The 10882-nt window shown below is 44.8% G+C and overlaps 1 pseudogene; it reads right to left on the reverse strand.

Annotated features, from left to right (window-relative positions):
* Positions 1–9677, reverse strand: part of LOC103633669 (uncharacterized) — a 53755-nt pseudogene extending 44078 nt beyond the window's left edge.
* Positions 9678–10882: the final 1205 nt, after the last annotated feature.

The following is a 10882-nucleotide window of genomic DNA, read 5'->3' on the forward strand; positions in this document are numbered from 1 at the left end:
TGTAGTGATCTTTCGATTTTTCAGACAAACGGCAAAGCCGTTGGTCCACCCAAGGCATATCACCTCAGTATGGAAGAACGGAAGTCTGCTTTACTGTACATGTTCACGAATATGCCTGAGGTGGAGAAATACTTTGTGTAAGACTTATTTTCTTAAACTGTTCATATGTGAATTAGTTTATGTTATCAAATATCTCATGTCACACAATAATATTTGACAGCGAGTTTGATGAACAAAACATGAGGTGTCTCGGTAGGCCAACAGCGAGAGACATAGATAAATTGCGACGCGATGGTATGCATGGACGACCTAATTTCATTATGTGGCTTCGGGACCGTGTAAGTCTTAATTATGTGGGTCCGAGAGCTAATTTCAGTTAACTAATATTACAGAATTTGCTAATGCTTTGTGGCATGATTGACAGTTTGGGGAGGAAATGAATTTGAATGATGACTTACGTCAGTTATCTATTGGAAGCATAACTGCCAAAAGCTATGGACGTTACGACGTCAATGGATATCGCTTTCGTTCAAGCATTTTCGAATCAAGTCATCCTATGGCCGCCACTCAAAATAGTGGAGTCGTTACTAGGGCAACCGACATGGAAGGACACGAAGCCTGCTATTACGGGAAAATCAAAAATATAATCGAGATTACATTTGCTGGAAATAAGCCTTTAGCGCTAGTTTTCTTTGAGTGTAAATGGTATGACCCGAAGTATTATAGGACCGAATTTGGGATGACACAGATCCAACCTGAGAAATTGCTTCAAGGACACGACACGTATATCCTTGCCCATCAAGCAGACCAAGTTTATTTCTCGACATATCCATGCAAAAAGTTGTCTAAATGGAGGGTTGTGTACAATGTAAATCCCCGCGAACGCCTATACACTCCTGGTGAGGACGAATATCAAATTGGTCACCTTGAGCAGGTTGATGAGGTGTTTCAAGAAGAAGAGTTGCCAACTAATTTTCATATTGATCCTGCACCGGCATTAGATTCACTAGTTGCAGACGTTAACGACTTAACTTTTCCCGAGAGACGGAGAAGACAACCGGTTAGGAGAAAAGTTACATGGCGACCTCTGCATAGAAGAGAACAAATAGATCCTGATTTTGATGATATTTAACAAGTAAAGTTGTTTTGTTATTTCATTTGTTTATATTTTAAGTATTATGTCATTTTTGATGCACTAATGAATAATTTCTTATTTTTTATGCAGGATGCCGCCAAAATCAAAGAAGTCAGTGAAGGGCTTGTTCAAGGGCCTGGGCCTTTTTCAGGGCAGTTCTTCGAGCAGCAGCAGACGTCGAGAGCTGTTGAGCGCGGTACATGGAGATGAGGTAACATATCTTGTACAAATAAATTTGTTTACATATTTACAAATAAATCTTGAGTTGTATGTACCAGGATGAGCAGCACACTGAGGAGCAGCACATTGAGGAGGAGGAGCACAATGAGGCTGAGCAGCACAATGAGGAGGTGGAGCACAATGAGGAGGTGGACCACGTGACATGGGACCAGGCCGCACAGCATCACCAGCCATGGGACCAGTGGGACCACCAGAGAGAGCAGCAACAAGCGTGGGACCAGTGGGGCCAACAGGGCGAACCGGCTGACAACCCGATGGATGATGGCTCGGGAGGCTCTTCAGCGACACGCACACGTCGCTCAAGAAAAAGCCACTCAGTAAAGCCTCGTCACGCGATAGAGCGAGAGGCTGATAGGACTTTAATCATGCCACATGGAGATCGGTGAGTGTAATATATTAACTTATCTAATATAACTATTATGTGTATTGTTAATGTTTTTGTGTACTGCAGGAATTGGGAGGACCTGTCCTTTGACGGCAAGGGACACCACACTCAGGTTAACCTTACGTTGGGTTCTCTTTGCCGCCTTCACTACCCTGGTATAGTGAAGGTGTCAAACGGTGATACCGAGGATGAGGTGCTCGTCAGTACCTGGGATGAGTACAAGTTTAAAAAGGAACGAAACCACACCGACAGACAGGGACTTGTGCGAAATGACTTTTGGGTATGAATTCTTTATTATTTTTGTTATGTTTCTTAATATTGTAAATCTATGACTTATACCATTGTATTTGTATTCTTTATGTTGTAGCTTCGATATCGGTTGCCTGACGGAGAGGATTACATGGGGCACGCTGAACGTGTCTTGCAAAACAATGCAAAGAAGCTGGTGAAGGATGCCATATACTATGCGAAAATTCAGGCTACAAACCTGTATTTTCAAAAGCATCCGGAAGAAGCGGGCCCCTTGAATAAAAAGGAAGGGTCCTCAAAGATATATTTGACTGAGGATCAATATCGTGAGGTTAGTATTCAATTTGTTTTACCCTTTATATTTATTGTTGTGATTGATATAATATGTAACATTGTGTGTGTGCAGGTGATGGTTCCATGGATGGCGCCCGTGCCTGATGCGTACTATGCTTGGTGTCGATATTGGGCTTCCGAAGGCTTCCAGAAAGCGTCAACGCATCACAGACAATGTCGAGGAACCAATCCTAACCACAAGTTTGGCGGTGACGACATGATACGAAAAGCTAAAAGAATGGTAAGTTTGATCTTTCTATGTCGATCAACAAATAATACGATTGCTTATGAATGTTTTTTGTTTATACAGGAAGCTACGAGTGGCCAAAAGCCTAGTGACATTGAGGTGTACCAGGAGGGCCACAAAGGACCAGACCCGAACAACCCTGACCAGCTCTGCAGCCAGACAGCCACGGATCGCTTGGTGAGTTTTGGCTCAAAAGTTCAAACGTTAAAAGTATATAAAATCCTGCATTTGTAAGGTTGTGAACGATGTATAGGCGGCATATGGGGAGGAGATGGTTCGTCGCCATGGCCCTGACTACGACTGGCGCCATGAACCGGTGGATCCCTCGGTGGTGTACGCAAGTGGTGGTGGCAAAGCGCATGGACGGTAAGCTCTAACTTATGAAATTATATGGTTGACACTAAATGGATTATGCAGTAATAACATTTTTTTGAATCACTTATAGATACGCACTCTTCGACGGATTCATTGACTCGTCGTCGGTGAGATCTCAGAGGACGGGTTCATCTTCCCGTAGCTCATGCTCTCGTCGACCGAACGAGCAGGAGTTGGAGATTATGAGGATGCGTGAAGAGATGAGACAACAACGCGAATTTATGGAGGCTTGCAATGCTCATAATCAAGCGATGTATCAAGTGAGTACACATAATCCGAACTCTAAATTATTATATTTCAATACAACATCTTCAGTAGTAACACATATGTGTTTAACAATTAATGCAGCAACAGGGCATCACATCAAATTTTCCACCGCCACCACAATGGAGCCAATTTGCAAACACACCAGTTCCACCACCACAGTTCACCACCCCTCCGACACATATACCTGCACCTGGAGATAGGGTACGTTTGATAACTCTCCATTAATTTATACACTTGTATACTTTTGATATTTGCATTTAACGTGTTGATATTTGCTAACTTGCATAGGTTACGCCTGAAGCGGGTGGCAGTGGGTCTGATCCAGCAGCAGGGACTGGATTTGTTGACTCGCTCTTCGCGTTCCCTCCTCCTGGTGGTGAAGGCGGCAGCGGTCAAAGCTCTAACCACCCAAGTGGTGGTTATCTCTAAACACTTAAACTCGTGCTCGTTATGTTTTTAACTCCTGGACGTTATGTTTGTGTAAACACTCTCGTATCTGAAATGTTTGTGATGTGTGAATTATATCAATGTGTTTGTGATGTGTGATGTCAATGCGTTTGTGATTTATATGTTTATGTGATACGTTTTGTCATATGTTTGTGATATATATGTTTTGTGTATGTTATGTGTGAGAAATATCTAATTTGGTGTTGCTGTTGCAGAAATATAGGTTAACTCCCGTCGGCCCAGTCAATTCCCGTCGGTTTGACCATAGCCGACGGGAATTGACTATTAACTCCCGTCGGCCCAGTTAATTCCCGTCGGCTGACCTGGCCGACGGGAGTTAATTAGTAATTCCCGTCGGCTGACCTGGCCGACGGGAATTAATTAGTAACTCCCGTCGGCCAGGTCAGCCGACGGGGATTAGCCCTTATTCCCGTCGGCTCGTTAGTGGCCGACGGGGATTACGTATTCCCGTCGGCGGCCGACGGGAATAACCGTATCCCCGACAAGGGACGCCTGGCGGCTGACAACCGACGGGAATAAGGGCTATACCGACGGGAATTACTTATTCCCGTCGGTTTAGTGCTTATTCCCGTCGGTTCCTGGCCGACGGGAATTAACTGTTTTCCTGTAGTGAGAGATAGGAATTTTACCAATACCAATCACCTTACTCTTGCCACTATCTCCAAACACAATTTCTTGTGCTTCTTGAGTTAGTTGCAATGTATGAAACATGTCTTTCTCCCCGGTCATGTGATTTGTACATCCACTGTCAAGCACCCAACTTGACCCACCAGAGGAGTAGACCTGCAAAACAAGTTTAGGCTATACTTTTAGGTACCCAAATTGAATTGGGTCATACAGTGTTAGTTATAGCCTTGGGTACCCACACACTTCTTTTCATGACTTTTTGTTTAGTGTAGGCACCCACATATTTCACAACCAATTTCCCTGAATCCCAAGTTAACATATAATCACAAAGATATGAGTGGGAAATGGGAGCATTAGATTTTTGTCCACTTGAGGATCCCATTCATCTTACTCTTTGTGGAACTCAAGTTAACCTTTACCTGAGATGACTTGTCATTTGAGGAGTGGATCCTCCCCAAGGCATCATATAGAGTGGTTCCCTCTATGAACTTGGGGGATCTCCACCCCTTATGCACTGTGCTAGGGTTTTCCTTGGATGAGTTGAACCCAAGCCCCCTTCTACCCTTGTTGGGCTTAAGGGACTTGCACTTGGGTTCAACTTTCTTTAACCCATCATTGCTAGAGCATCTTTTCAAAATTTCTTTGACCTTCACCTGTGGGCTTTGCTTCCTTGCATGGTTAGTTAGACAACAAGAAGCATGATATTTGGCACAATGCTTGCAAGAATTATCATTAGAGCTAGACTTAGATTTAAAAACTAAAGTGGGGGCATTGATGTTCTTGCAATTTTCAAGTTGCACTTGAAGTTCTTGATTTTGAACATTCAAGCTTAACATGCTTGATTCAAGTGCATTCTTTTCATTTGCAAGGTTATCAATAGAGGTTTTCAAGTTAATTACTTCTATATCTTTATTGTGAATCAACTCTTGAAGCTCTAGGTTTCTTTCCTTTTCAAGGATAAGCAAGTCTTCTTGAGCATCAAGAGTTGCCTTTCTTTTATCTAGCTTTTCCATTAATTTTGTGATAACATTGTATCCATTTAAGCCAAATTCTTTAATCATTTTATTTTTCATGGCAATTTGATCATCATCATTATCATTTGAAAAATCATTACTAAACAAAGTTACCTTATCTCCCTTTGCCATGAGGCAAGTTGGAATGTAGGAGTCGTCTTGAAGGTTGGTGAAGAGTTGCGCGCTTGAGGTAGATTGGATGGCCACATTTGCCACCACTTCCTCTTCCTCGGAGCTAGAACTCTCATCATCGGAGTTCCATTCTTCACCAATATGAGCTTGTCCATACTTCTTCTTCTTGAAGTATCCCTTGGTCTTGCCTCCCTTTTTAAACTTATCCTTCTTGTATTCCTTCTTGGCTTCTTGTTCCTTCTTGTTAGGACAATCCGCTATGAAATGACCGGTTTGGCCACATTCATAGCATGCCCTCTTCTTTCCTTTCCTTTGGAACTTGTCATTCTTCCTTACAAATTTCTTGAAAGTTTTGATGAACATAGCTGTGTCTTCATCACTTGAGCTATCTTCATCACTTGAGGTCTCGACCACTTTCTTTGCTTTGTGGTCTTTGCTCTTCTTGAGATTGTCTTGTTCATTTGTGATCAAGGCATGAGAGTCTCTTGTCTTGATGGGGGCTTCCTCGGACTCGTGTTGTTGAATTTTTGCAAATAGTTGATGAGGCGTCATGTCCTCATAATCATCACGATCCCTTATCATCCTTGCAAGACTTTTATCCTTCTCTTTATAAGCTCTCATGAACAATCGTGTGACCTTGGAGTCACTCCAATCTTCACTCCCAAGTACTCTTATTTTGTTGACCAATACCATCAATCGATCAAAGAGTGATTGGAGCGACTCACCCTTTGTCCAATCATACCTTGCAAGCTCACTTTCCAAAGCTTCAACTCTGTGTCTTTTAGCTTTGGGATCTCCTTCATGTGACATTCTAAGAATGTTCCAAATGTCACGAGCATCTTCTCTTCCTTGAACTTTCCGGTATTCTTCCGGACAAAGACTTCCTTTGATTATGCTCACTGCTTGAGCATTTCGATGAACCTCTTGCATCATTTCTGGAGTCATCTCTTCTCCTTGGGCGGGCTTGTACATACCTACATTAACAATCTCCCAAAGACTAGGATGCACACCGATTAAATGCGACTTCATCTTGTCGGCCCACTCATCATAGTTCAACTCACTAAGAGTTGGTAACTTTCCAAGTGGGGCGGAAGAGAAGTTGGGAATATAATTTCTAGAGTAATCGAATTGAACTTTGCTAAAGTCATTACCTTTGCTTTTGGTAGATGATCCTTCGGTGTTGAGACTTACCTTGCTCAATACCTTAGACACCAAAAGGTCCACTAGATCGTCATTATAATCAAATGTTCCCTTACCTTTACCTTCTTCGGCCTTTCTTCTTGTTTCCTCTTCTTCGGCCTTTTTCCTAGCATCTTCCTCTTTCATTTTGAGGAACATTTTCTCGGCAATCTTCATGGCGAGGTCGAGGACCTTGGGGTCCACTTCCTCACCGGAAGATGTGACGGGGATTTCCTCGAGAAGAGGATCCACATGGTCCCGTTGTGTAGACATGATCGTTTCCTCACGCGGTTAAGCGTAAAACGAGGCACGAAGCTCTGATACCAATTGAAAGTAGCCTAGAGGGGGGTGAATAGGCTACACCTGAAAATTATCACTAAAAACTTCGAAATAGGTTAAATCAAAGTTGCACAGGTGCAAACCGGTTCAGTCGATTTTAATCCCAACTGAACAAGTTTGAACCCACTCAACTTGAATTTAATAATCTATTGAACAAATTCGAAGTAGTAAAGAAAATAGCTAAAGATTTGCCCTACACAAGAACTACTTGAATGAATAATATGAACCAACCACCGAATATGAAATGCTTAACAAGAACACACAAGAACACGCGATATAACCCGAGGTTCGGCAACCACCACAAAGGTGTCCTACTCCTCGTTGAGGAACCCACAAAGGGCCGGGTCTTTTCCAACCCTAATCCTCCACAAGCCGACCACAAAGGTCAAGGCAATCTCTTCTCAAATCTGCTCAAGGAGCGGGTGATACAAACTTCTTGGGGTCGTCCACAAATTTGGAGACTCCCAAGCAACCTCTAACCGTCAAGGAACACGAGGTTCCAAGAGTAACAAATCCGCACACGGTTAAGTTTGCAACGAGCTCAAGAACAAGAGAATGGGAGAATCAAGATGAAATTGACAGCGAGTTCGATCGAGTTCACCTCACACCAAGGGTCCTTCAAATGATTGAAGGAGATGCGATTGCGGGTGTGAGAGGTGAAGTGAATGCTCTTGTTTGAGGGTTGGTCAGCCAAAGATTCGTGGGAGAGGCAGAAGTAAATGAGAGAGAGAGAGTGAGGGGGTATATAAAGGATCCCCCAAAAGCTGGCAGCCGTTGGGAGAAAGTGGGCAAAACCGGTTGAACCGGTTTTCAAACCGGTTGAACCGGTTTCTGCCAGGGGGATCCCGGTCCACTGGTCTACTCAGCCGGACACTGGACCGGTTTCAAAACCGGCTGAGTAGGGTCAAATTTCGGCTCAACCGGTTTCAGAAAAATATCTGCTGCAACTTTTCTGACAGCTCTGACTGTCAGACAGGTCAGAGCAGAGGTGGCAGGATGAACAGTACCAAAACCGGTTGAACCGGTTTCAGGACCGGTTGAACCGGTTTTGGGGGCTGAAACCAAACTTTGAGAATTTTGAAGAGAACTTAGGTGGAGACTTTGTGGGAAGTGAAATTTGTTTTTCTCAAGAGCATTCATGATCTGGAAAAGATGATCTCAAAGGAGTTTTCAAAAGAATTGAACTTGGCTCGTTTCACAACTTACTTAACCGTCGCGGATCCCTCTTAATTGTACGGCGATTCCTATGACTCAAGAATTATAAACTTAGCACCGCCGTTGTTTCATAGCACTTGGAGCACGCCATTGGATGTGGAATTTTAAATCCGCTGTGCTTTATACTTTTATTATCATAGGATCTGTGCTTCTCCTGTCTGTAAAAATACTGTGTACACACTAGGAGCAAACTTGTTAGAATCATAGTTTGTTTTTGTCATTAATCACCAAAACCCTCAATTAGGGTTGATTGCACTTACACTAAGGAATAAAGACCGGAAGTTTGGGAAATGGTCGTCAAGCTGGGAGGGTCCTTATAAAGTAAAACAGGTAATGTCTGGTAACGCCTATTTACTACAAACATTACAAGGCAAGGATTTGTCCAAGACTTTGAATGGGCGTTTCCTCAAGCAGTACCATCCTAGTATGTGGCAAGATGCTTAAGAAAACCAATATAATCACATCGTGTTAAGATGCTTTTGGTTTGCTCGGCTCCACCAAAAGGCAGGGGGCATATGTTGGGCACCAAATTGAGAGGGCGGACAGTCCGCGCCTGTGGGCCGGACGGTCCGCGTGTGCGCAGAACAGTTTAGGGTTCCGAGTTTTGTGCTACGGTTGTTAGCTAGATTCACGGAAATAGCTCGGAAATTAGTCTGTAAAGGGTCTAGCCCTCTCCTCTATAAATAGAGAGGTATACGGCCGATTTGTGATTATCAATCGAACTTTCAATCAATACAATTTACATTTTTATCCTAGGAGTAGTTCTAGTCTAGTTTAGGTTTAGTCTTCCAATCCTCGAATTCTCTGTTTCTCTTCGACTCTACGTCGATTAGAGGAGTCTAGGTCGGCCTGCCCGAGCCTAGACAACTCCTATAATCTCTTCTCCCCGATGGGGTCCCTCTCGGGAGCGAGATCCAGGCGCTTGCCGGCGATCTTCCGCCGCCCCTGCGCACGCGCGGACCGTCTGGCCCTAGGGCGCGGACCGTCCGGCCGTCAGGCAGGAAACCCTAGCCTCGCACCAGGTCGCGGACCGTCCGCCCAGAAGCGGGCCTAGATATTTGAGATTGGGTATTCAAAAATTCAAAAGATTAAAGAATTTAGTGTTCTAACGCTATTTTATGTAATACATTATTGACAAATACACTATAGATCACCAAAAACATGGGTATTCAATGAATACCCATGAAACACCCCTAGGCCCGCCCATGCGTCTGCCCCTGTGCAGAGAGTACCACCGCTGGTTCGTATTGAGTAATTGGCGCCCAAAAAGGTATCAATATATATGAAAATTGTAGATGACATACCTATAGTAAAAGTCTAGATCTGCCACTGATGGCAAGTTGAGAGGCCTTGGAGCTCCACTCGCTAAAGCTTCCTTCACCCTCGCCGGAACCGGGGAAGACGAACTGAACTCACGCACACGCGACACAGTGGAACGCAGAGACAGTTTTGTACGGCAAAAACCAACCGCATTTCTGAACTTGTATTGCGATACATGTAACTGAAACAAGAATGTAACGCACCCACTAGGCTAGTCCGCCCAAAGCCCACCATCGCCAGCGTCGGACGTTCATGCGCTCGTGCGCAGTCTATTCAGACGGGCACCTCGCTCTCAAAACCTAGGCTGAGAGAGGAGGGAGGCCCGCCCTTATAAGTGCAACACGGCCCCCCTTGGCTAGGCGAGGTGGTACTAACCCAGGGCGTGCATACCGGTCCCTTACATCCCACCCCCCTAAGAGGCCCAAAGCTCTCCCCAGGCAGCAGCGGCAATGTAGGCTCCGATACCAATTGTAACGCACCCACTGGGCCAGTCCGCCTAAAGCCCACCATCGCCAGCGTCTAAATAGGCTGCGCACGAGCGCTATGAACGTCCGACGCTGGCGATGGTGGGCTTTTGGCGGACTGGCCCAGTGGGTGCGTTACAATTGGTATCGGAGCCTACATTGCCGCTGCTGCCTGGGAGAGCTTTGGGCCTCTTAGGGGGGGTGGGATGTAAGGGGCTGGTATGCACGCCCTGGGTTAGTACCACCTCGCCTAGCCAAGGGGGCCGTGTTGCACTTATAAGGGCGGGCCTCCCTCCTCTCTCAGCCTAGGTTTTGAGAGCGAGGTGCTCGTCTGAATAGGCTGCGCACGAGCGCCATGAACGTCCGACGCTGGCGATGGTGGGCTTTAGGCGGACTGGCCCAGTGGGTGCGTTACAAAGAACTGGCCTGGATCGCGCGCCACGCCTGCCTCATTCCGCCATCCCACGAACCTTAGCGTTCCCGCGCGTCGAACTCCACTAAGACTGTCTCCAGCAACGTCCTCTATATTCATCCTCTATATCTGTCCTTTACAGTCTCCTCTAAAAGATTTCATCCTCTATATCTCATTTCTCTCCAACAACGTCCTCTATACTCAAATACCCACATTAAAGACATTTTTTAATTTTATTTTTTTGTACATACGTATTTATCATACTCTCAAATGTATTGTACATATTTTAGTTTTGCTAAACGGTTATTTAAAAGTAGTCAAATGGATAGAGGACCGTTTAGAGAAACTCTCTATATAGAGAATCCAGCAGCGTCCTCTAAATTTAAAGGACCGTTTAGAGGACGTTGCTGTAGAGCGTAGAGGGACCGTTTGGTCCTTTATATTTAGGGTAGAGAAACCTTTAGGGGGCCTTGTTGGAGCCC

The sequence above is a fragment of the Zea mays genome, chromosome 7, assembly GCF_902167145.1.
Source record: "Zea mays cultivar B73 chromosome 7, Zm-B73-REFERENCE-NAM-5.0, whole genome shotgun sequence".
NCBI lineage: Eukaryota > Viridiplantae > Streptophyta > Magnoliopsida > Poales > Poaceae > Zea > Zea mays.